Source organism: Manacus vitellinus, unplaced genomic scaffold (assembly GCF_001715985.3).
Source record: "Manacus vitellinus isolate BGI_N305 unplaced genomic scaffold, ASM171598v3 scaffold_4_pilon, whole genome shotgun sequence".
NCBI classification, from domain to species: Eukaryota; Metazoa; Chordata; class Aves; order Passeriformes; family Pipridae; genus Manacus; species Manacus vitellinus.
The window spans coordinates 34,340,544-34,367,984 of record NW_021940604.1 but is presented as its reverse complement, the minus strand read 5'-3'; positions in this window follow the sequence as shown (position 1 = coordinate 34,367,984).

The following is a 27,441-nucleotide window of genomic DNA, read 5'->3' as shown; positions in this document are numbered from 1 at the left end:
GATTTCAGAAACACAGAGAAACTTTGAGCTCAGGTTTGTTGTTCTTGTCAAGGCAGTCAGACTTACCAATCATGATGTCATTATCAAAAAGCTAGACAGGCCCACAGCCAATTTACTAGTACCACATGTAAGAAGAATAAATCTCACCTGTATACAGTGAAGCTATATAGCTTCACTCTTTCCTTGTCAGAAGACCATGTGTTCACAAAACTTAAATGTTAATCACTTAAATACTAATAACTGAAAATATGTTTGGAACTTGGGAAGGATTAAGCATGCAGCGAACAAGAAATCTTCCAGCAACCTACGAGAAATTGTCCCTTGCCAAACACAGGCACAGGCCTAAGATTAAAGACTCAAGGTTTCCAGCCCCACCTTTGCAATGGCTCCTGTGCCTCATCTTGAACAAATCCCATTCCACCTCCCAGTCAGCACAATTATGTAGCATAGCTGTCCTTTAGTCGATGCAGTTTTAGATTACCCTCTCTAGTTGGCAATATTATTACATTTATCTTTCCACTTATCAACCAAATATCTAAACTTCAAACAGCAAATCCTTTCTAGTTGAGTAACAAAATAAACAGCATAATTCTATCAAGGCAATTAAGCAAACATTGCACAATATCACCACCTGAGGCTGTAAGTCTATCAGATACCTCCTATCATCTCAGCTATCCTAACTGAAACTTGATATAATTTGGAAATAGAACAAAAGTGACTCCTGAGCTGTAGATAGGAATAAGCAAGAAGAAGTACTAGATGGGCACAAAAGGTGGATGCTGATTGTGGATGTTATGGGTCCATGTCAATGATAGATGGAAAAGACTGGGAGAGGATACACACACAGACAGGGAGCACGTGTTATTGCTGCCAAGTTTCCCTATGATTCTGGCAAGGGCTACCTCTAGTTTTCTGGTTTAAAAAATTGCCCAGCAAGCAATATCCATTTGTCTTTTGACCTTCCTATGCTCCACCCTTATGCAAGCAAAAATTCTGAGCCTGGAACAAAAAAGGAATCAAATTATATGTTACTGTATCTTTTGAAGTAAAATGTTTAGGAAGATTGTTGAGGAAAGTAACTCTCAGTTTTATATCAGTCAGAGCTAGGCTGTCATAAAGTACTGAGAAACAGCTGAAGTACAAGAGTGGTGAGATTACAGAAAAGGCAGGATGAAAGATGAAAAACATTTTCATGTATGAAAGGACAGTAGAAAAGGGTGTTTATTTATCAGAGGAAGAGAAGGCAGATGCTCTCCTAATAAGAATTGAGGTCATATGGGATATGCAGATGGTGATACTCAGCCCAAAGGAGTGCTGTACACACCTGAGAGTCAAGTGTTAATTAAGGCTGAATTTCAACCTGGGGAGACAAAAATAAAAAAAAAGCCTGACCATATTATCCAGCATATATAAGGGGAAAGATATTTAGAATTTGCACAAATTTACAGAAAACTGGATGATTCCTTAATGAAATATAAATATCAAGCACTCTATTTTTTTTTTCATTTCTCATTCTTTGCCTACCCCTACATTCTATTTTTCAGGTTTGCTGAGTTTCATTTTGAATGCAATAGAGTGAAGAGTTTGCCATTCATTTCTATTAAATGGCTTATGATCTCCTTGGAACAGACTTACTCTGTGTCAGCCAGACTAAATGTTCCCCTCTCTTACATCTGTCCTTGCCAACAGAGCAGGTCAAAACAGAATGATTTTTCTTCTCTTCATTTCCCCATATTGAAATTCTGAAAATATTCAGGCAGTTCCAGTTCCTAATTGCCTTCTTTTATCTCCTTAGATTACTCCTTGGAATCCATTTCCTTCAAATGCCACAAGTAATTAGGCCTCCCTATAGAGTTATTTACCTTTAGTGGTTTTTGTCATTTTTACTAAGCCATGCCCATTATAACTATTGCCCTCCCCAGGTTTGTTTCCTGCAATTTTCTTGCTAAAGAAATGCCTAGAAGGAGCATTCCAAGAAAAATTGAGTGTGAACTAGAATAGCAATACCTCACTTTTCTAGGTCCCATCCAGCTCCCCACATACTTATCAAAAAGACACGTGCAGTGTGTTTCTCTCAGGGGCACCTCTCCACTTTCTTCTCCATAGCATCTTCTTGGCCGGTGCCATTCAGCTCTGGAACAATGGAAATTTAGACCACAATAGTTTGCTTGGGATAATTTAACACAATTGTAGATTAAGCCTTTTCAGAAGGCTTCATGTCAAAGCAGTGATAGTTTTACATTTGCCATTATGCTGCAACAGCTCACAGCACATTATTTCTTCTCCAGAAATTTAGACCTGCTTGAGTGCCAAGCTCTAGTCCCTGAGATGGATGGATGTGGCTCTTCCTCCCCAGCAGGGGTCAGCTACTTGCAGCAGGACTTATCCCCACACTCCAGGTGTGACAACACGGTTGTCTCCCCGATATGTCCAAGTAATGAGCTTATCATCTTCAGTTATCCTTACGAGCTCCCCCAGTGCCCTTCTGCCACCAGTGACGGCTCCCCAGCCAGAGCTCAATCCATGCTACCCTTTCCGGAAGGTGCTCACTGCCATCTGCCAATCTGGGGATTTTTTATTCACATCTTTTAATCAATCTTAATAAACACTGTCAGTGTAAGATTGCTACTGCTCACAAACTCTAAGACTCTTAACGTGTACCAAATGTTCCTGCAATATGGCTGGCTCACTCCACATTAGCATAAAAAATACACACCATAAACCCATCCAACTGCTTTTAACATCAAAAGGAAGTTTTCCACTGAATTTTATAAGAGCTGAATTGAGGTCTTGTGACCCTGCTACACTGAAGTATTTACACACATGCCAGACTCTAAGTATGTGAAGAAGCCCCATGAATTCAGTAGGCTTCTCAGATGCTTAAAGACTTCAATCAAGGCCTTAGTTTTTTTCCAGGTTGCTGTAACAGGGATCCTGTTATACAAAATAAAATCCATGTGAGAATTCCCTTCATTCCTATGAAAGGAGGAATAGGCCTTTACATTAATATAGATGCATACATATAATGGGCCTGTTTACATACATATGCACACACATTTACATATGTAAATTAGCATCCCTTCTTCTCTTCATTTTTCTGAAAGTAAAGCTTTCCACACATTCATAAAATTAACTGCAAAATCCAGTGTTTGCATCCACATTCTTTACAGTGGAAAAATACCTTCCTTTTAAATGCCCTTGTCCCAGTGCTGATGGATGCTCTCCAACCTGGGACACTTTCACAAAATAGACAAATCAAAAGCCTGAACCTAAGAGGAAGAAATATTGGCCTTAGAAATATATTAAAAAACAACAACAACAACAACAAAAAAACCAGTTGGGCAACACACTGAAGGATTTACCTCAGAGAACATCAAAAGGAAGAATCATTTCCTTTCCTGCTTTAGGGCAATGTTTATTTAGAGTAAAACGTAGAAGGTACAGTAGAAGTAAACATCCTCATTGTTGTCTGTAGAATCTTCAAATAGACCTTCATCTTCTAATAGCATTGAGGGGACATTTTAGGTCTTCTTTGATTCTTTTTCCCTCCTTATCTCTCTCATAAACATATATATACATATATATATAAAAAAAATACGCAAACTTCAGCCTATAAATTCCCTACTGAAATTGAGTGAATTTATGCGTATATATGCTGAGCAGCTGCAATCACATGTGATGCAGAAAGGAGAAATGCAGCATTTCAACTGCCAAGTCTCCAAAAATTAAATGAGAACAATGAGACTTTACCTTGGGGTAAAGGCTGGCAGATTAACACCAGAAGAGACAGAAACAGTATGTTCCCAATTCTTTTGTCTCTGATGGAAAAGACTGAATTCTTGCATTTCTTTATTGAGGAACAAATTCCTCCAGATTCACTGTAAGTCACAGCAGTACAGAAACGCATAGGTAGCTAAATACAATCTTCTGTTTAACTAGCAAGTTGTTTCTGCTCTGTTTTTATTTGATTCTCCACAATTCATAAATAAAATTAAATCAATAACATCTGTGAACATCACTGCCCTTCCTCTCCTCTCAAATACCCCATAAATTTCCATAACTTTCTTTATTGCTCTCAAGTCTCATGTCAAGCTATCTTAAAACTTCTAGCCCAACAGGAAATAATGTCTGGACTAAAAACTCTTGGGGTTTTTTATCATGGCAAGAAGGGAGAGGAGATAACACTCAAATTCAGGAGTATTAAAAGGATTATGATAACTGTTGTGCTTTGAGGGGTTTCTTTGGAGTCTTTTTTCTCCTTCAAATGCAAAACACCTGGGAAGGCAGCCAGCCGGCAGAAATGGCCTCTGGAAAATTCAAATCAGCAGAGAAGAGCACCATTTTATCCTGCCATATACTGTTAAAAGCTCCCCAGGGGCTTAGTTTCCATGAAAGTGGTCTGTGGATAATGCCAACGTCAAGAAAAGCAGCTGTGACTAGTGTCAGGACCTGGGGGTTTCATCAGTGGCAAAGCCAGTTCTGTAACCTCAGTGACTGGAGACATAATCACAACAGTCCAAGAGCTAGCCCAGTATTCCATCTGTGCTGTGCCATTTCTCACCCGGAACTAAATAAGCACAAGGATATTTCCAGAAGGCAGCTGGCAGAGGCAAAGGCTGGTAAGGAGAGACTGCTTTGGCTGGTGAGGTCTTGTAGTACAGCTTAACAGGCACATTGCATTACAGCACACTACTCACAGCTCTGCTGGGACTATGACTTCTCAAGGGACAATTCTAATTTTTTTTTCCTGTTTTCTCCTTTTAAAGTCTCTGAAATGAGAGGGTTGTGGTCAGTGTTCTGCATGCCCTGGCTCCAGCAAGAGAAGGTGTTTGATGGTGACACGCTTTGGGGATAGAGTTGAGGACTGAACAGTGCCACGGTCCGTGGTGGAGGGATGAAGGAACGCGGCACTGCACAAAGAGGTTCAAGTGAGGTTTGAGATGCAATGGCTACTTTAATGAGGGTGTGTGTGGTTATATAAGCTCTGGTGTGGAATGTACCAGAAAATGGGATGGAGTATGAGACAGACAACCAGGGAACAAATAGGAACAGGGACTCAGGAGAAGAGGGAGGAGAAGAGGGAGGAACTGGGGAGGAACCAGGGAGGAACCAGGGAAGGAAAGGATGAATAGTAGCTCTCTCCTCACTGCAGCTTCTTCAGCCGATCAGAGGGAGAAGCAGGAAAGCGGGGAAGAGGCACTACGAGGCGTGTCTGAGCAAGCCCAGATATTACAACTGTAGGGGAATCATACAGTGCACCTATTTAAAACCACATAATAACTGTAAAGTCCATGTAATAAAGTCCTTTCAATTGCTGTATATCTTTTTCCATGCTGGGAACCGTTCCCATTGTGATTCCTGCTCTTCCATAGAATAGGATAAAGGAAGTTAAATTTGTTGCAGTTTCACTCATACCAACTATTGGGAACAGTGCCTATAGTGTAATATCATTTCAACCATGTTTGGGTGGCCTAGGAGAGAGGTAGTTGGGGCAGAGTCAGAAAGGAAATTAACAGCTAACTGATGATCTAGGATCTAGTTCTTAAGCTCATTCCCTGGCTCTTCCTGGACCTACAAAACTATTTTTCCTCTCTACACTGAAGGAAAAAGCTATTTTAGTTAGTGTTGTTAGTTGCCATGCCTTCATATACCAGGCTTTTATAGACCAAACTTCATTTTTGGAGGAGATGTGGTAATAGACTGAATCTACTTTCTGGATGATGGAAAAATTTTTAATGTTAGTGGTCGCATTTCTTCCAAAAATTTATTATCTCTGCATGAGAGATCACAGGGAGCCTTATATGAGTATATTTACATACATAATCCCTTTTTCCTGTGTCACTACCTTCTCCCTTTTCAGGCAAATTGACAGCCACAATTCAGACCCATCCTACACAGTTGCATACATCCACCTCTGAATCTGAACATGGAATTAAACACACAAAAAAGTCATAAGCAGGTCGATTTGGTAGATAGTTGGAACTGTGCGAGTTTCCCATACCTATGTCTGAACCTTATGTAGTTGTGGTACATCAGACACTAGCATGCATGGGACATGAAAATCAGAATTTTCTCTAAGGGATCATTAGATTATGCTCTACACTGTAATTTCTGAGCAAGATTATATCAGTTGATGTATAAGCACAGGCAGTGTATAGCAGAGTAAAGGCAAGCCCAGCACTGAGAGCAGTGTAGACTAACTTGCACTTCTTTGTCCTCAGCTCACTTGAAGTACAGACACGTTCAGTTATATGATGTGAGACTGAAGAAGTAGCTGCCCCATCTTCAGATCTCATCTCCCAGCTGAAAACCAGCTTGTGAAACCTACACTAGGCAGGCTTTGTGCATGTCAACATACCAAAGGTGGGTGTATTCTAGACATTTATCTTGTCTTGAATGACTTCAGTGCTCTGTGTGTAACCCTGCAGCCATATCCATTTTCATCAGTGTTTTCCAAACTCAGAAGTTACAATTTTTCCCTCCTAAAGCATTTGAGCTTTGCATGTTAGCCCCCGTCATATGCCCTAACAAAGGTTGAATACTTAATTACACTGATCTAATTTGGTTAAGGAAGCTCACAAGTGCTGTTATTTCTTACTATCTGTGTAATTTCTGTTTATCTAATGATTTTCAGCATATGCTTCAAAGGGACTCGGGGACGGCACAGTCCAGATCCATAACACATGATCCAGAAAATCTAGTCTATTTTCAGCAAGCTTAAATCAGTTTATGCTGACTTCTAGTCATTACCAAATAAAAGAAGTTAAAAGAAATTCTTTTCTGTGTCAAATTTATTCATTTCACTTTATTATTACCATGGATAGATGCTGGATTTAACTATCCATGTTCAGTGACATGTTAATCCTTGTTTTTCTAGACCACTTTTTTTTAACAAACACCTAGACAGTCTTTCTGAAAGATGGAAAGAGATCACATCTCTAAAATGTCCCATTTTTTTTGCCTGTTTGGAAAATAGATAAACCCGAAATTGTGGACTTCTTTCTTCTAAACAAAAGATTATCACAGAATGTCAAGATTATTTTTCATGCCCCTCTTCTTTCCTACTTGCATACTACCTCCCACACCCACCTCCTGGTAAGTCAGCAAGCTCTGTGCAGTCAGTCCCCACTTCTGTGACTCAGTCTCAGAGCATTAAAGACTTAAGCTTGGCAGATGTCCAGGATGAAGAAATATTAACAAATCTCCCACAAAGAGCACTCCAATCATAGCAAGCACTAAAGCCTTGAACATAATATTTCCTTCATGTATAAGATTCCCAATTTGCTTAATGGCTTCTCAAACTTTGCAGTATGATATTGCAAATGTTCTTTTAAAAACCCCAAGTCCTCCCCCAACACATAACCAGCATGTACATTACATAAAGAAAAAATGTAATTTACTATTCATTTCTGGCTTCTGCTGAGAAGTATTCTTCCAAGTATCATTTATTGGAAAATTAAAAGAAATACCATGTTCAAATTATCTTTCAGAGCTGCCTCATCTTCTAATTCCCATTGCAACAACAGAGGCACATATTTCCATGAAACATTGTTGTTTATCTCTTTTTGGGTGACCTCACTGAAGGTTATTTGGAAGAAGATGGAAATGCAGCCTGATTTATTGGTAGCTGGAGTCTAGATTTCACTCGAAAGTTCAAATGGCAGACTTTATAACTACAGCTAAAGAGTCTGTTCTACAAATCCAAGTTTAGTTGTCTGCCTCACACCACGCACTTGACCCTCCTGCTTTCTTTTATGATATGAGTTGGCACTGCTTCCAGATAGTCACATTCAGAGCAAGGGTATTTACAGATATATACAATTGCACTCATTTTTGTTCATACCTAACGGGTATGGAAAACATCCAGCTAAATCCAGTTTTCCTGCATTATCTGTATTTAGCACGTGGTAGAACTGCAGCAAATACTCTGGATAATGCTTATTTGAGGCCTGTAAATTCATCTCTATGAATAATTACAATTTAGTTACCCAGAAAAAGGTGTATTACAGCAGTTATTCTCCTTATTCATTGGCATAGTTATGTCTGCCACTTTACAGACCAAATGTGTCTAAGTGTAGAACTGCATTAAACAGTAATTTCAGAGGACTTTTAAACAGATATAAATAATCTTTCTTTTCCCTAAAAACTTCCCTATCTACACTACTGGGATATTATTTGTTCTTTGAGCATTGTTCTTTAGTAAAAATCTATCATAACCCTGTTATGCCAGCTAGTATTAATGGAGAGAGAAAAATCTATGCTTCAGTTACTCATGTACTATAAAATGTTCCAATTGTGCTTTTTAAACTCTTATTTACATTAACAAAAGGTCTTTTCCAGAATCCCCAGCCCAGGTAAACACATCCACTTCACAGCAATTCTGTGCTATGCCTGACATTCCTCAATCCCAGGCTGAATATGAGATACTGCAATTTGCTTTTGAGCTAGCTACGCTTTTCAGCTAAACTGAAGTCAGCATAGCTCTTTAACTTATATTGTTCTTCACATTTCTTCAATTTCTTCATGCTAAATATCTGTTTTTTCTTGTACCATTTTTTACATCAGTGAAAAAAAATTGCCTTTAAATTTTTACCTTTTTTTTAAGCATGGGAAAAGTCTTCACTTGGACATCTCCCTGAAATCTGACACAGTCATTTAAAAAGGGTACAATGCACAAATTTAGTAAATGTGGAAATAAAAAGTTTTGGTGAGTCTTGAGTCATCAGTCACAAAATTAATGAATGAGATGTCCAAGCCCCACAATTTCCAAGTTCAAAACTGATGAGCAAATATTCCCCTTAAGTGGTTCTGACTGGTTGCCAATGGCCAATTTCCCACATCCTAGACAACAGACACAACTTCAAGATACAAATAACCCTCTTCATAGAATGGGCACACATACTTCCAGTGAGGGAATAACATTTGACCATGACCACTGAGGAATAGATTTGTTCCTTTCATTTAAAAATGCAGAATGTTTTAATTTGAAAACCAAATTGTTGTTATTTCAAACCTATTCTCCAGCTTAAATCTAAATATGTTTTGATAAACACATGCTCTTAGGAAGCAGAGCATGGAACTGGAGAAAATGAAAGAACAATTTAAGAGCTAAGTAAAATTAAGCCCCTTGGTTATACTAATAAATGAATGATAGTGATCATCTCTCCCATCTAGTCTTAACAGCAGTCTTTCATAAATTTTCTATTAAAATCAAATGAAAGTTTGAGTATTGCCATTTTAATTAAATTCTTTGCAGCCGCATGTCTCTCAGTCCAGTGCTAGTATTAAGCATTTAGTGAATTTCTTTTAGAAGTTAATTCAATAGTGCTTGCCATTATATAGTTACTCTCTCATTTGCATTTAATCACAGAGACATTATAATCTTCCAGAATGAAACTGTTTCAAAAACTATAAAAATTATTTTCTAAAGTTTAATAATGCTCACTTGGCCATGAGCATTAATTTCAATGAATAGTCAATACTTTCTGCATTGTACATTCTGACATTAAGTAGTCAGCTATTCATTTGCAAGACACCATAATCATTTTAGTAACATCTTTTGTTGGTTTATGTCCCCCTTTCAAAATAACATAATTTATGAGCATCTAAGTATGATCTAGTCATAGCATTTAAAATAAGACATATTTCAAAATGGGTCAGATCATTCTTGAATTACATCTTCTGGAAATAATTTAGTATGACTAGTTCAATAAAGGGTTGAAAAATGTAAAAAACCCTCACTGGTTGATTTAAGATACCTTTTTATGGTAGCTCTGTTCAAAAATGTTGCAAGATTGACTTTTGTCTTAAGCAATTCTTTCCAATAATTTCTGTGCAAATGGGGACTTGGGTTTCCTTTTGTACTCTGGCTATTTACAAAGATTTTGAGATCTTTTTCTTTATCAAATAAGTTAACAGAGCACATGTAGAAGTATTAGATTTCTCATTGTAATTTTTTTCTGTTAATTACCTTCATGGTCTCTCCAGTATATTATTAGATTGCCACTCCGCCCTTCAGAAGTTGTGAATTCAGAAGAAGTGAATCTCATCTCAGTTATGTGAAGTGGATTTTGCTCTCATTTCACAACATCTCACTTTTGGAAATCTGGTTCCTAGTGTGGAAAAGTTATAGACTAGTTTAGGATGGCAGGGACTTGTGAAGGTCATCCAGTCACACCTCCAAACTATCAAGGTCCTGCTACATGTTAGCTTTGTACTGCAGCCCTTAAATCACCAGTGTAGTTTGTGAACTTTCGGAGTTTAAAGTCCCATTGCCCAGGTCATTGATGAAGAATGCTAAGTAGTATCAGCCTCAGGTATAACCCCTTAGGAAATTCACCAGTACTTAAGAACCAGCTGGATTTCAAATGACTAATCACAACCCTTTGAGTTCAGCAGTCCAGCCAGGTTTCACCCATCCGTAGTCCACATGTAGTGCATATTGCATCGGCTGAATTGCAAGGATCCTATGAAGATTGTGATGACTTGGTTGTTAAAGTCAATGGAAACGACATCCACTGCTTTCTCCTCTCATCAAAAAAAGCAATTAGGTTAACCAGTCACATTTTCCCCTTGATGAATCTGTGCTGGCTCTTCCCTCTCACCATCTTGTCCTTCATGTGTCTGGATGTGACTTCTGGGAGTATTTGTTCCACAAGCTCCCAGAGACTGGATTGAGGCCTGTAGTTCCCTGGGTTTTCCTTTCTGCCATTTTTGTTTGTTTTTAATAAAAGTGGGACATGACTTTTTTAAGATTAAAAAATTGCTCTGACATTTCAAAGAGGATAATTAGCTCCCTCAGCACTCTCCATGGATTAGTATATGTCTAGTTCCCTTATTTGGTCTTGAATGTGATCATTCTCTATTGCAGATAGTACCTCTTTCCCACAAACTTTGCACAGAGAGTTTGGAGGCCTGAAAATAGACCCTGCCAGGAAAGAGCAAGAGAAAGACAACATTGAGCACATTAGCTTTTTTCAAGCTCTTTTTCATTAGGTTGTCTTCCCATTCAATAGGGATACCACATTTTGTCAGTTTTTCATTTTTGCTGCCGACATAGCAAACTCCTAGTTAACCATTACATCCCTCTCTATTTTCAGTGCCAGGTGAGAGTTAGCTTCTCCAATTCCATCCTCACACATATGGCTGGCATTTCCATATCCTTTCTTTGTTAGCCCATCCATGTTTCCACCCCCTCTACACTTCCCGTTTGCATTTGACCACAGCCAAGAGTTTCCCAGTCATCCAGCTTGTTACATGTTCCCATTTTCTCAGAGATTGGGGTGGATCATTCTTGTGCTTTGAGGAGATTGTCCTTCACAAGCAACAAACTTTCCTTCCCTCTAAATGATGAGCTCCTGAAGTTCGTGCTCTGGTCTCTGGTACTTGTTTGCCTTGCTTCCTGAAGGATATCAACCACCACTATGCCATGATCTTTGTAGACAAGATTGCCACTAGACTACCTCATTCCCAACTAGTTAATCCCTGTTCATAAGCAGTATGTCCAGTGGAGTACTTCCCTTTACTGTTTCATCCAATGCTTGCATCAAAAAACAAAAACTCTCACAAAATTGCCTGGATTACTTGCCTTCCATGCTCCTGCCCTTCCAGCAGATATTTGAGTGCCTCATGAATCACCAGGATCTTTGTTTCCTGCATGAGGTATCTTTTGATTCTCTGAAAGTGGCTTTGTCCTCCTCATCTTCCTGACTAGGTAGTCTGTAGCAGTTTCCCATCTGAAAGATCCTTTTTGTTGGCCTCTCTTCTGATCTTGACCCATAAGCTCAAATGGCCCTTTTCTTCTTCTGTTAAAGAGCTCCATACATTTGAGCTTCTCCTTGCACAGAGTGCAACCCTACAGTCATCTTCCCTGCCTGTTCCTCCTATCCAACCGGTGCCCACCCACTGCAGCTTTTCAATCATGAAAGCTCTGCCATCCATTAATATCTGCCATCTCAGTGATGTTGGATATATGTAACTGTGCAGAGACTTCCATATTCTCCTGTTTGTTTCCCAAGCTGGGTGAGTTTATGCACTTTACAACGGGTCCCTGTTGCCCTGCCATCTCAAGCATAGTACAAGAACTTTCCAGGTTGCCATTTCCCAGGTACACTTCCCCTCTATTGCCCTTTCCTTCACTTAGCTGTGAGCCAGTCTGCATCCTTTAATGAACCTCCTTCCAACCTATCCTTGCTAGCTTTAGCAAGCCTGTTGGCAAAGATGCTCTGTCCCCTCTTTTTGAAATGGATCCCATCTCTTCTCAGCAATCCTCATTTCTTCAAGAGGGTCTTACTGCCACAGCCGAACCTGTGACCAGCCACGTAGCCAGGCCTTGATGTGTGGGATACATCTGCTCTACCCAAACCTTTGCTCATGACTGACAGGACTAAGAACATCAGCTTTAGTCCCAGACCCCTCATCCAAGCCCTTAGTGCTTGTATATAGATGTGCAGGAAGACTGGGACCCAAAGAGAGGCAGAACATAAGAGAAGGCCACCTGGAACTGTGATAAATGATGTCTTAGATCCTTCCCAACCCTAAGACTTGAAAGTTTAACTCTGTAGGCTTCTTTTAAAGCATGATAGGATAGCCATTGTTTTTTTTTTCTTTTACCAAAAGCTCCATGACTAGCATACTTACATAGAACACGAGAACTCTGGGTCTTAGGTTGTGTTCAGAAAAAGGAGTTCAAGTGTTCCTCCTTCACCACCTGGAAGAATGCCCTAGCAGCATATATACAGAATATTTGGGGTTGAAGAATAGGTAGTGGGTTTAGTTCTTTCTACTGGAGCTGTTCCACCTTTACAAAGGAATTCAAGATTTAGTACGTCAGGAATGTTACTTTCTAGCCAAACCATTGAGGGCACTCTCTGGGAAATAGGAAAACCTGAGTTCCAAGCCCTGCTCCAAGAGATTGTTTATTTTTTTACATTAAGCAGTCATTTGATAAAACATATGAAGACTCCAAGGCAAAGTACAATGCACGTGTCTCTCTGCTGGTGCATGTGTGGCAGCCAAAACTGAAAACATCAGCCTTCAGGCAGAATGTCTCGAGAGAGAGAAACCAAATGCTTCCTTCAGCAGATTTTTCTATTTTTTAATCGTCTGAATAGTACGCTCCCATACAGAGAGCCAGATTCCCCTGCTCAGCTAACCCGTTCACTCACTGAGTTCCTCTGTTCAGCCTGCTCTTTCCAGCAGTGACACTAATTAGGGAATCAATAGATTTTATGGCAGGACATGTCGAATGTACCTGTTCCCTTTAAATCACAGTATGTCTAGACTCATGTCCAAACAAATGCTTTCCTGCTAAAAGTAGAAGCAAAGCACTTTTGGAAAAATACAATTTAGAGGGAAAAAAAAAAAAAGGAAGAAGAATAAATGTCTTTTTAGAGTTGTGAATTGCATAGGATGCGGTAAATTGTCTAGTCAGTGTTTGTCTACATGTGGTCTGAGCATTTTTTATGAAGATCCTGGGTTTAAATACATATATTTTTTGTCTAAAGATTAAAATCCGAAGAGTTGTGATGCCAATAGCAAATTACAGGGCGTTTTCTTCATCTGCAAGATCACTAGCTTTTGCCATTGGTTTTGGGTACTGATTTACCCATAAATATGAAATGGAACCGTCACTCTACCAGAAACATATATTGTGTTTTCAGCACAGCTGAGGACATAGTTCAAAGAGAAACATACACAGGCACACTTTCTCTGTTCCCACTGTAGTAAATGTATCTAAGTTTAAAACTACAGGGTACTTTGTCCAAGAGTGTCTCAGGAATTAAATACTTTTCTGTAGTAACAGAAACTTCAGAACCATTCAGCAGTCTTTCATTTTGATTTTTAATTTTAATCCTAAAAATACTCTTTTTCTGAAATTATAGACTGGATTTTATCACTTCACACTTTCCTAGGTAAAAGAAATAACCACTTACAGGCAAGTTGCCTTTATTCATATATTGTTAGTCTCTTAAAATGGCTCCTACTAAGTTGCATAAGTACTTCTCATGCCCCATTAACTTAACTGGGGAAAGGTTATCTTTGTCTGCTTAAAGAAACACAGTCTTCCCAGAGAAGTGTAGCAAACCCAGAGTTTAAAATATTCCTGGCATGGGTGAGGTTGTTCAGGCAGCTTTAGGCAGATGCATATAATTCACAACATTCTTCAGGAATTCCTACCAAACGATCATCACTCTTAGGGTAGAATATGTCCTAAGACTATTTTTAGTATTTTGTCTTGCTTTACTGTCCGGTAAACTTTTAGATTTTTTTAGTTATAAAGGCAGCACAGAATAGTGATACCGAACTCAAAACGAGCCAATTCGGTACAGAAGAAACTGCACAAACATTTCAGCAAGCAGGCTAATTCCCCCTTCTGTCAAACAACTGGACTTAAACCTGTTAAGCTGATACCTAGTGCTTTTAAAAATTGTACTCAGTGTGGGCTCTTATCCTGAAACACAGTATAACATGCCTGCAATAGAAGTTACAACAATTTAAATACTATCCAGGACTTTGTTTTTTATTAATATCACAATTAGCCTTCATCAATAGTAGATATTGTTCTGGCTTGAAGCTTGATGCTTTGGAACAGATTAACCTGACTGACTTGATTAGTCAAACCAAACTGCTGCCACCTCTGCTCTCTCAGTCCCACACAATGATTTGTGTATGTAGTGCCTTCATTTTAGAAGTGGGATTTATTTCCTTTTTTCTTGCATCAATATAATATTTTGTGTAGAGAAAATGCTCCAGGCTTACTGAAGAATACTAGTAATCACCACAGGGCTATAAACTCCCACTAATCCAAGCATTAATGCAGTCCTAAATTGCTCAGCAAGGGATTTCTATACATGGTTCAGACCCTCTCCAATACTGTGAATATTTTTAATTGATTTAAAAAAAAAAGAACAAAAGAGAGGCACTTTTTTGCTTTTTCTCAAAACTTATCAAGAAGTGAAATTTTTCCATTATGGCCTTTCCATCCAAATTTTATGATGTTCTTTGGGACCCTTTTATGACTTGGCTAAGAGTAAATGGGTTCCTCAGTGGGAATGAATCCAGAGACTGAGCATTTCCACAACAGGCAAAGGCTAATGCAACCACGACTTAGAACAGCCAGTGCCATCTTCTGCTGCACACACACACTACTCCAGGCTTGGGAAGAGCGTGGACATAGGAAAACAAATTGCACTCAGATGAGAAGAGCACCCATGGCAAGCTGAGGTAAAGACTTTATTCAGAGAAAATTTCTCAGAAGTCGTGTAAAAAACACTCACAGGTGGCAAGCACTGGGAATTCTGGCTCAGATGCAGAAGTTTTGGAGAGCACACTCTCACTTTGGAGGATCAGAAGAAAGCAAAGGCAGTACTAACATCCATGGGAGGTCAGTGCCAGAATACCTGGGAGGCAAACTAGAGGGCTTTGCTATGAGGAGTGCTGTGTTGAACCACCACTGAGTTAAACTGGGAGCTCACAGAAACAAAAGGTTGGAAATGGAGCTCTCTTACAATTTCTGTGTGCCCTCCTGCTGACTTTCCTTCCTCTCCTTGGATGGGTTCATTCTCATGTCCCAAAATCTCTCCATACATTAGAGCATAAACAATGAAAGTGAATGGATAATAGACCCGGGTGGGTGACCAGCTATAAAACTGGAAAAATCAGTCCAAAGAGACAGCAGAGTAGAACATGAAAAAATACTACCTGCTTGCTACTGAGACCCAAGTATTAGCAAAGCAAATACCATGATATATGAAAATAAATTACTTTGAAATAAATACAAGACTGCACAGTACGTTCCTGGTGCTACCAGGAATAGCACCAGACTATGTACCTAAGCATTATACCGTCAAGACCAGTTGTGAGATATAGGAGGAGAAATATAGAACTAAGTATAACTAGTGGAAAGTTTATCCTTGAGAAACATACTAACATTTTTCACAGTCAATTAACCTGTAGCAAATATGTACCACACTCACCACTGTTAACTGCAAGAAGGGTGTCATCACTTTCCAATTATAAGTATTTGTCTCTATTTACCCACATACATAACCCTAAAAAATTGTTACTGTTGACTGCAGTGTCATGACAGATGGAGTCAGGGACTTTTGATCAAGCAGTGCTCAGCTCTCAAATAGTGAGCATTGCACTCAGAACCTGCTGGCAATTTTTTCAACCTCTTCAAGTATGCACCTTTATATGACTATCATTCACTTTCTACTTTCACAAACAAAGCATAGCTAACAAATGGAAATTAATAGATAGAAATATAGAGAATTTTTAAACTGCAAAGGCATTTTACAACAAGCAAGGACACTCCAACTATTACTAAATGTTTCCTTCCTTATTAAAATGGAGGAAGACAAAATGACAGGTGAGAGGAAACTCAGATACAATTAAACATCCAATGATGAAACTCAGTTCTGTGTTGCTGCTGCTGCTGCTCCATTTCTGCCATGACTCACTGCAGTGTCCTTGTTCTGCAAGGACCACAGCTGAGAATGAGCTGTTATGTTCCATGTCCTTGTGCTAAACCCATGAAAAGCAAGATCAAGACACAGAGAAAAACTTAGTTATCCTTGGGTTCATTCTGATAAGTTGTTATTTTGTGCCAATTTTTTTTCAGTTGCTTTGCCGTTTCAGCAGGAATTTAATAACCTCAAAGTGAAAACAAAAATATTACTTTAACGTGCACACGAAACCCTCACAAATCCATGCCTTATGGCTGTTGCAACGTGTCAGGCTTACCCCCGATGACTTTTTGAGTCTTGCTGGAATTAGACTAAATATGAAATCAGTTAATTCTTTACAGATATTTAATATAAGAACTGGCTAAGGACTGGACCAGAACAGATTCTTCTGAATCATTAATACTGCCAACACTTACTTAGACTTTGTTTGAAATAGTAAATTACCCTCTTGCTGCTATTAGATTCAGTTATGTCAATGTATATTTAACTACTTTATTGCTGCCCACTGTACTAAGTATATAGGGCAAAATACTGTGTGCTTACTGCATTTCTGCTGGCTTAAAGGCATGGCATTGCCATGCATTTAGGAAGACAACTGAAGTCCACTGTGTGTCACATCATCTCCAGTTCTAGGTACCCTTCCAGACTGAAGCAGCAGGCAGTGATGGAAGGCTCTGAGAGATCTATCTACTTTTGAAATACGGGAAAGTTAAAGAGCGACGAAGTCAGACCAAATGCTCCAAGTCTTGGTGAGCTATTTGTAAATAGGGATATAAAAGGTTGTCCCAGCACGCACAGTGATATAAGAAGGTGAGAGGACAGCTTTGCCTTGTGGTTAGAAAAACAGGATTGAGCTTTGCTGGGAAGGATTACAGGAACAAAAGGGCACACCTTCACTTGTTTTGTTTTTGCTGCAGGAACAGAGAGAATAAGAAATTATAATATATGCCTGCACCTCCCTGAACTGATTGAGAAAACAGAAAGAATGAATAGGGAAGGCATCATTTTAGAGTTATTTTTCCTAAAAATCTGTAAAGATTGACACCTTGCAAAATCATTTTCCATAAAACTTGAAGGAGTACAAAAATATCTCTGTTCATTATTGCCCATTCCACATATTCTAAACCTGACTGTTATTATGCTGATAGCTGGACTAACAAAATCAGAGGCAGAGTGAAAGCAAAGTTTCCTTTAGAGCTGGAAGGTTACGTGTCAAATCTGAACTTCCAGGTGACAGTAAAGTACACTCTCAAACCTACTGTTTGGAGCACACTTCGAAAATTCCTCAGAAACATTAATCCAAACAAATGCTCAGAAATCCTCCAGAATGACAGTTCACCTGCCAAACAGTAAAAAAAATGATACCTACTATCTAAATAAAACTGATGTTACAAGTTAAATCAAATGTCTTTTTATCCTTCTCTAGCAGCTACAGAAAACAACCCATTTTTTTATATGACATTCCCTAAATTGTGTTTTAACTTTTTGCTGTTATCCAAAGTGTCTCTCCATTTCTAAGAGGTGAAAAAGAGTGAGCAAAAGCCTTCCAGGTGAGACTGTGTCAGTTCAAGTAGAAGAAAATAATATTCTCTTCAGTTTGACACTAAACTAAATGTTGCCTCTTTTGTTTTTTTGCAACAGAATTGGTTACTCGGATCCAGATTTATTTTAAGCATTGTGCTATTGTCATTCTGTACTTCTGAATTAAATTTCTTTATGTACAGCTTAGCACAGTACATATCTCACATTTAAACTGCATCCTGGGGATTTCCTATTACCACCCCAACTGGTTGCATCTTTCCGTAGAGGTGTGGTATGCCATACAGGTGCTGTGTGCCATCACTGATGACAATATAACTGTAGCAATACTAGCAATTTTTCTTTCCTCGGATTTCTAGCAAAGTCAACACCTTCAGTTTTAGAAACTTCTCCTAGCCCACATTTGAAATAGGAAAAATAGGTACATACCAAAGAAGAATAGCAAAAAAGGATTGAATATTAAATAATAAGGCAAATTAAAAAGTCTTGCCTGGACCTTGTGGTAGCACACAACTTCCAATCCATTTTTGACTGTCATAGATGTATATAATTTCTGTGAAGTAGTTGGCAACAAGGAAAAATTCTCAACATATTCAAGAGGTACAAATATTACAACTAGCATTTGGTTAGTGAATAATAGTTTTCCAACTTAAATAATAATATTCCTGTGCATGCAAGGTAGCCTTATGGCAAGATAAAGACTAAAGTGCAGCCCATGACATGAAAAACTTAGATCACTTCTTGTTAGTAGTGTTTGCCTAATGAGAGTCTAAAAAAATATTCCTTTTTGGTTTCGAGAATTATTGAAAATATATGTATAATATGAACTGTCTGTTAAATGAGAACTATTAAAATAGTTTTCTATGGCCAGAATTTTCTTTCCTTCTTACACTGGTGTAAGATCAAGTAGGAGGTGGGGAGTGAGAAACAAGCTTGAAAATGTGATCAGCACCAACACAAAATAACAGAGCTTCATTAGGAACGACAAAGCTGTTCCAATGAACTATATATAAAGAACTGGGCAGAAAAAAGACAGTAGATCAAATAGTGATACTTCATCAAAAACATTTGGTTTAATTCTAGTCTCTGAGTAACACACCACAGGAAATGTCAGTTGAAAGGAAAGGTAGCTATGAGTATGAGCAAACATATATAAATGGCAAATGATGCACACAGTAAGCGATACTGGGGGAGGAGAGGAGGTGAACAAAGCAGCTTTAATCTGCATTTTGTGGTCTTGGATAGAGATACTTCAAGCTTACAAACTCCATGCAGTTCATTTCAGTGTCATCAGAGCTGCTACCTTTGATTTCTTCTCACTTCCAAAATCAGGTGTGGGGGCTTGATCTTGACTGGATGCCAGGTGCCCACCCAGCCACTCTATCACTCCCCTTCCCAGCCGGACAGGGTAGAGAGCAAGATGGAAAGAACCCGTGAGTTGGGATAAGTCAGTTTATTAAAGCAAAAGCAAAGCAAACACTTGTGCATGCAAAAGCGAAGGGAAAGGTAGCAGGGTTTATTATCTACTTCCCATCAGCAGCGATGGCCAGCCACTTCCAAGAAGCAGGGCTTCAGCACGCATAATGGTTCCTCAGCAGGCAGCCACTGGAGACAACGAATGCCTGCCTTCCTGCTATTAGCAGCCTATGAGGGGGTTCAAGCCACCTCAGAAGTTGTTGGGACAGAAGCATGTCTTCTCTTGGCACCGTGTTTGCCCGTGCTGCGCTGGATGTTCAAAGGGAACATCCCCTCAACCCATCATGAAACCAGTGCTACATAAAGTGGGTAGCTTTGATTACAAAACGAGCCCGAATGGGAAAACCCAATTTCCCGTGAATCCTGGAAGAGATTATGGACTGGCCAGAGATTTTGGAGTAATGCCTGAAGAGGTGACTCCTGCCCAAGAAGCATCACCATATAATGAGCTACCAGAAAATGAAAGAGGCTATGCTCTATTTACTGCTGGAACTTGCCTTGTGGTAGGAAACAATCAGAGGTGGAAAGCTGCTGTGTAGAGTCCCACACAACGGGTCATTAACACCATCTCAGCCAGACCCAATACATCAGGAAAGCTTCAGGAGACACTATTAAAAAGGTTATTTTTACTCCTCAGAAACCTTCAAATCACTTTCATCTGCTTCATTTTACAATACATAAATGTGTATTCAAGATTCATAGAAACAAAATGAACTGTTTCAGAGGCAAGAGAGAGACAGGGGTAGGGGGCGAATGGGACCAGCTGTTGATCGATAGACATCTAGGGCAAGATGGGGGAGGTAATTCAAAGTCATGCTGACAGAGACTTGTGTCAGAGAAAAACAAGCAGATGATTTTTCCCCATTTTTCTAATATTTTTAAAAAATATTTTCTGCTTTTCCTACTGAAAGAGCACAGGGTAAAAGCTGAATGGAGAAATAAACAAAGAAAAAAACTTTGAAAGTTTCCACAAGCAGTGATAAAGAGCAGAAATAATTTCAAAATATATTAGACTAGTACACCAATTACTCCATTATCAGAAAACAAAGTTAGGTTTCTCTCTATGTTTCAGGGAAATCAATCCCCCAGAGGTCAAGAAGGTTGCTAAATGGGTGAGGGAGCATTTTACAAATTCATCCTCTAATTTGGAACCAAGGTCAATGATTTAAACTTTATTGCTCATCTTGAAACCAAACACACAATGAACATAGGTGGAACCATCCCAACTAGCAATTACCCAGAGCAAGGCAAACAAGAACTGCAGAAGTAACTATAGCTGTAAGTGAATTCAAATTTTCAAAACATGACATCAGCCCTGCGTGTTTGCTAGCCACTGTTCCCTTCTGATGGTGATAACTTGTTAAGCCACAATACTCAGCCACATGCCTAGCATCAAGCTGTACCGGGAAATTGCAACTGCCGCAAGTTGTCCTACTACTAAGAAGTCTCAGCTGCAGCCAAGACATTAACACTAAGCTCTCCAATACTTCAGAACCCAAGCCTCTATGCCACAGACAAAACCAAATAAAAGATGACCCGGCTACCACTGTATATATGAAGTTTAATGCTAACTTACCAAGGAACACATCCAACTTCAGCCTTGAAAATATGTCAGTGAAAGATGTTCTTTGCAGAGCTAAATGGTCCTGTAGAAAAGTGAAAGAGAAGAGAAAAAACATTTACTGACTGCATTTTAGTAGCTCTGATAAAATCTTCCCTGCCATAGCGTGAATCCCATTTCTATGGTTCATTGTTTTTTTTTTAGCCCAGATTTAATGCAGCCCACACAAACTGGTGTCATCTTAGTGCTTATTACTGTAAAATATTGACCTCAGCATGCTACATCATGAAACATTTTGTAGAAAAGATTACAATATGCTGTATGTAAAGGAATCCCACACCCAGTCAAGTTTCCACTATAGATATTTAGTTTGAGGTTTGAAGGGAAACTGAGGGCTATGTTACAGAGTACTGAACTTAGATCTTTCCTATCCGAAGAGAAATATTGATGCCAAATACAATGAGATTTTATCTACCGAGGCAGAAAATAGGCACTTGCTGGAAGTTGAAAAAACAGGGTTTAACAGTGAAACACCTAAATTATCAACTTACAACAAAAAATGGAAAGACGCTGAAGTGAAGCTGGGGAGATTGAAACTAGCAGGTTCCTAAATGACTTGTTAGAAATGTATAACAGAATGACTGATGTTATGGAAAGGACCTCTAGAGATCATTTTCACTTTGACTATGCACACAATCAACTTCCAAGATTGCATTTTTTATAAACAAAATACCTTGAGAGGGAGAACAAATTGCAGCATTGTTACTATCAAAGCATGCTGAAGATATGGCAACAGCAAGTTGAAAGAAGCCCCACGTCCTTCTTTAATCTCACCTTTCTGTATTTGCCCCATATCAAGAGGAAGACCAAGGCTGCATTTGGTACTTCTTAGAGTTAAAGAAGAAGCTGTATGAGGTGTAAGGTCAGATTTTGCTTTCCTTTCTAACCCTTCTGATGAGAGTTCTACTTTTGGAAGTATTTAGTGTTTTTCATTAGTAGAAGCAATAATAAAAGATTACCTTTGAATTCGTACAATTGTAGCATGAACTTAGTCCAAATAAATTCTACTTATAATTTTTTCCCTTCAATTAACCTTTACTGATAATATATTACCTGAAGCTCAAGTTATGATTTTCTTTGTGCCAAACACTTTGAAAATTATACAGGCTTTTGAGGTGAATTTGCCCTTTCAAAGCTGAATCAGGATACCAGAACTATGTGATTTCTGTGAAAAGGTCAACAAGAAGTTTAGTATATAGTAGGTAAGAATGCTAGATTATAGAAAAGAGTCCTGCCTTTGGAGACTTTTGAGGAATGCTGAAATGACTATCACCCACTCAGGTAGCACATACATGAGTAGTTAATTACTCTAAAATAATTCTCTGAAAGATACCAAGTTAGCTTTTGAGCCCCTCATTCTTCATATTGTTGTAGTTCTCCATGTGCCAAAGGCAATTCTAGGCTGACAGAGTGCTACATGGAATATTGCCATGACAAGGCTGTTGCTGCTGAGTGGTGGGATTTTTCATAAGGAATTATCAAAGGGCAGTAGTAAACACAGTCTAGGAGTATTACTGACATCGATCCTGAGACCCTCAAGCCACCTCTTGCCTCAGAGCATAAGCTCCAATTAAGTATATTTAAATATTAACCCTGATACAGAACAGGCTAATTGCTGGTTTCAGTTATAAGACAGTCAGTCTGTCAAAGCAGTAATAGAACTGAGCATGTCAAAAGGCACTGTGTTGTTCTTCAGTTATAGGGATACCTTTAGCTCTTTACCATATAAGCAAAAAAACCCTGCACTGCCAACTTTTAGCTTCCCCCTTGGAAAACAAGGCACTCTTTTTATGAAACTCTCAATTCATCAGAGGATTAGAGGAAAGTATTTAATAGACCCTAATGAAATCATGTGAGAACTACACTAATTCTGTCACAGTAGCAGAAGACTAATTTCACTAGGGAACTAGGGAAAGTCAAAGATGCTTGTGAAAGGGAAGAACCTGCACAGTTCACCTACAGTTGCTAGCAAATGGAAATACTGTGAGAATTCACCACAGTATATTTTAAATAGGCTTCTTTAAAACAATGGTAATACAATTTGCATATGAAGCCAAATTAACGCTCTCAGTCAATGGGAGATTAGGCATGAGAGATGAGCTATAACATCTCTAAGAAAGGAAGAACCTTCTTTGTGGTGCTCTTAGCTTTTTTGTGGGCAATCAGCCCATGTAAAAGGGAGGAGATATTAGATCTCACTGTGGGTGTAACAGGATATATTACTTTCTTAACTATGAAATTTCTTTCTGTGCCAGAGTCCTGCCATCAACAGCGAAAATGCTGCTACTTGTCCCAGGAGGTCAGTGAAGGAAGAACAAAGTGAAAGTAGCTGTGACCAAAAGTGAGGGCCCCGAGATCACTGCCAGCCCTGCCTGCCCCTGCCCGCCCCTGCCCATCCCCACGGATCCCCACACCCTGCCCATGCCCAGGGCCCCATTTCAGAACCCCAGAACTGTTGATCCCTGTCCCATTAACACAATAAGGCCAGTCCCCAACTGCCCACAGCCCTGCCCAGCTGGGGGCCCCACCATGCCATGACTGGCCCTGTCCCCTTTGGGAGATGCCCAAAGTTGGGGTTGCCACAGTGCCTCCCAGCTGCCCTGCTTCTGGCCAGGATGGTAGGACAGGCTCTGATTAGTACCAGGCAGTTGCTGGAAGCTGTCACCAGCTCTGGGTCATTGACCCAAGTAGGCTTGGTCTCTCTGAGAGAAATTACATGGGAATGCAAAGTTAAAGAGATGGTATAATGCAATATGAGTGAGGGAAAGGGAGTTAAGCGGGGAAAATAGGATAAACAATTTAACTGCATCCAGGAGCACAGCAATTTGTGTAGTTATGAGAGTCTTGCCCGAACTGGAAGCTTGCTATTACCAGCCAGGAGGGCAGTGGTGTGACTTTAACCTTCTTAGACAGAGGTCAGAGAAGCTGCCAGAGCAGAACGAATAATAAACGTGGGAGAATTCAATTATACCCATGTAAACTGAGGAATGTCATTGTGAGAAATGATACAGTTTTAAATATCGTAAATGACCACTTGTTAAACCTATGACTCAGAAAACCCACAAGTGAAGAAGCAAGTTGGCTTAGTCTTGAGCAGACGAGATGTGGTTTTCAATGCTACTTTTGAAGAGTTGCTCTGTAATTATGACTACTATATATTCAAATTTAGCAATTGCAAGAATGAAGTAGATTTAATTTCAAGAAAAAAGTGAACAACAAAAGAATGAAGAAGCTTGTTAAAAACAAAGTAGAAGGAAGACATAGAAGAATAAAATTCTTGCAGGCAGACTTGAGATTATTTAAAGACAACTAAACTGGAGTTTCACTGTAAAAATACTTCCCAATCAAAGAGAAATAGAGAAGGACCCACCAAAGACAGAATGACTGAACAACAATAAAAGAAGGCATTTAAAGTCAGAAAGATTTCCTTCAAAAAGCAGAAGTCTTATCTAAATAAGGGAAACAAAAATGAGGACAAATTCAGATAAAACTAATATAAAACCATAAAAGGCATATGAAAACAGATTTTGAAGATTAATTTGAGTAAATAAGAACTTCTTTGCTCCCTGGTAGAAAATTTGTACAGTCTGCAGAGCTAATAGAACTAAAAAAAGGGAAAGTTATAATGAAGAACTTAAATGAATTATCTTTATCCACATTCATTTAAGAAAAGTTCAGAAGGATTCACAGCCCCTTTCCTTGTAAGCGTCAAGCTTGGTGAGCCACCAAAAGGTCAGTAGGGAATATTTATGAACAGATTGACAAAGTAAATGCTGAAGAATCACTTGGGCTCCATTGCATTTAAGACTAGGTCGTATAAAAATCAGACTATGAGACTACTGAATTTCTAGTTTACTGGTAATCTACTGACTAATGTTTCCTCAGGAATGGAAAGTCCCAAATGTAAAACTCCCTTTTTAAAAGGGTATTGAGAGAGGGTGTAAGTAACCTACACCAGAAAGTCTGACTTCTGTGCATGTGCAGCTATGAGAAATTACAGATCTTCTTAACATTTGACATCTTGGTTATATTGGAGCAGTTTTTGTAGTAGAATGTCAAGGATCACATACATAGGTCTGACTGAGAGGTCAGCAGGTATATTGAAAATGACCATGTGATTCAAGGAATTGCATAATAAGTTTCCAGAAAACTGTTGACAAGGAGCCTCCCCAAATTGTAAGAAATTAACCATTCATGATATAAGGAAGAAAATCTTTATTGTATATTCATAACTAATTTCAAACTGAAACCAGAGTGGGCATAAATAAAAGAATTATCTCAGGAATTGAACCAATTTCCAAACAAAAACTATTCAATAGATTTCCATATGATCTGTCAAATGGGATAAGTTATGAATTTAGAGATAATATAAAATTAGCCAGGATAGTAAAAATTAAAGCTGTCTTTACAAAAGAGTTACACAATATGGCATGAATTTTTACACTCTTTCTAAGCATCCATTCCTGATGATTGAGATAGAAATCTGGAAAAAATGCACCTTTAGTTTTCTTGTACTAATGACTGCACCGCTGTTCTAAAAAGGCTGACACAAAGATAAAAAATTACAGACAGATGAGCTGAAGTGTATAACAACATTTCAGGCAGGGAATGATGAAAAGAGCTGATCCTTCTTTCTCTAATATAACCTCTGCTCAATTAGCTTTTATGCAGAACCTCCTGTCGTGATTTCAAAATATTTCTCTATGGAACTGCTATCTTGAGCATTCAAGACATGTAGAGAATGTTTCCCCCTTTAACAGTTTGTCCCTGCATGGCAAAGAATCAGTAAAGAAATATTTTTAAATTACAGAAATTTAATGTATCCAGTTTTCATTTTCCAGCCTTCAAATTACTAGCAACTCCCAAGCTTTGTCACAAGGCCAGGATTTTTGGATAGCCAGCCTTTCCAGCCCCTTTATTCCAGAGGAACTCCGGAAACACCTTCTGAAATAATATTTAAGTGATTAAAAAAAATCAGGTTGTATTTTCACAAAAAAACCTGATACATCATTACTGCTGAAGATACTGAAAAATCTCATATGACAGTCAAAATAAGATGTGAGAATTTTACTTGTGTAAAGATACTTGTTTTCTTTTGGCTTTGCTGTTTCATCTTCAGCAGCAGGTGACAAATGCTCACCATTTCTCACTAAAAGCGTAAGACGCTTGAGGCTTAAGTCAGTGTTCTATAAATGCTCAAGACAATGACATTTCCATCTGCATCATAAGCAAACCAAAAGGACAAGGCTGAACGTTCATTTTCATCTCTCAGATGTGCCTGTTCTTATCAGTGGGGTTTCCCAGGAGCTGTGTTTCTGTCTATAATGTGCATTGCTGTGTAACAACAGCTACATGGTGGAAAATAGGTCCAGTTTTAGGCTTTGGAGGATAAATGTGTTTCACATCAGCCTCACTGGATACTGGAATTCACATCATGCAACCAAATATTATAAAGAATACAAAGGAAATATGTTAAAAGTGCAACTCCATAGCTATAGTTAGAAACGTTTGTATGAGTACTATAAAAAATAATGCAACAGAAGCTTTCTACTCTCCAGATACAAGTGTCTTCAGTCCATTATATTCTTCACAATGAAGTTGTTCTCTTCCCCTGCTGCCCTCACAGAGGTCCCAAGAAACAAAAAGTTTTGCAGAGGGAAAAGTGCAAGAGGTTGAAAATGTATGTGACTCTAATGTTCTTTCATCTTTGCATAATTTGTACAGTCTACAAAACAAGCAGTGAGAGCAATACCACCCAGATGATAAGCAGAGAAGAGGGAAACATTCAGGGGTATGGGTGGTTGTGACATTTGTTCACTGTATGAAGAAATGACCATGATTGGATCTTTTGAATAGACAAAGGGCCCTGAATGCGCTTTCAGGCCCATCTTTCACTTCCAATGAGATATATTTGGGCTGTCATTCATACCAAACAAGTGTTGCTGGCTTAAATTCAACTCCACTCACACTTAAGAAAATATTTTAATCCTGTGACCTCCATGCAAATACCCAATATTAAGTCTCCAGGTGTCACTTTTAACTAATAGCCTGCAATTAGTGTTTGATGGCCCATCAATGCATTATGCAGTTCCTTCCTCTGAAGGAGTTCTCTCTTTCTTTAAATTGCCAGAATTGAAAGAATTATGTTCTAATTCCCTGACTTCATCCAGTTCATTTTGAAACTTAATGTTTTCCATTTAAATACCCTATTGGGAACTCATTCACTTCCATCGCACCAGCACAGAGAGATTGCCTTGATTAATTACTAGCACTTACCCTTCTACTTCAGTAAATCTCAGTACGGTATCTAATAACTAGAGAGCTTTAAATAAATGT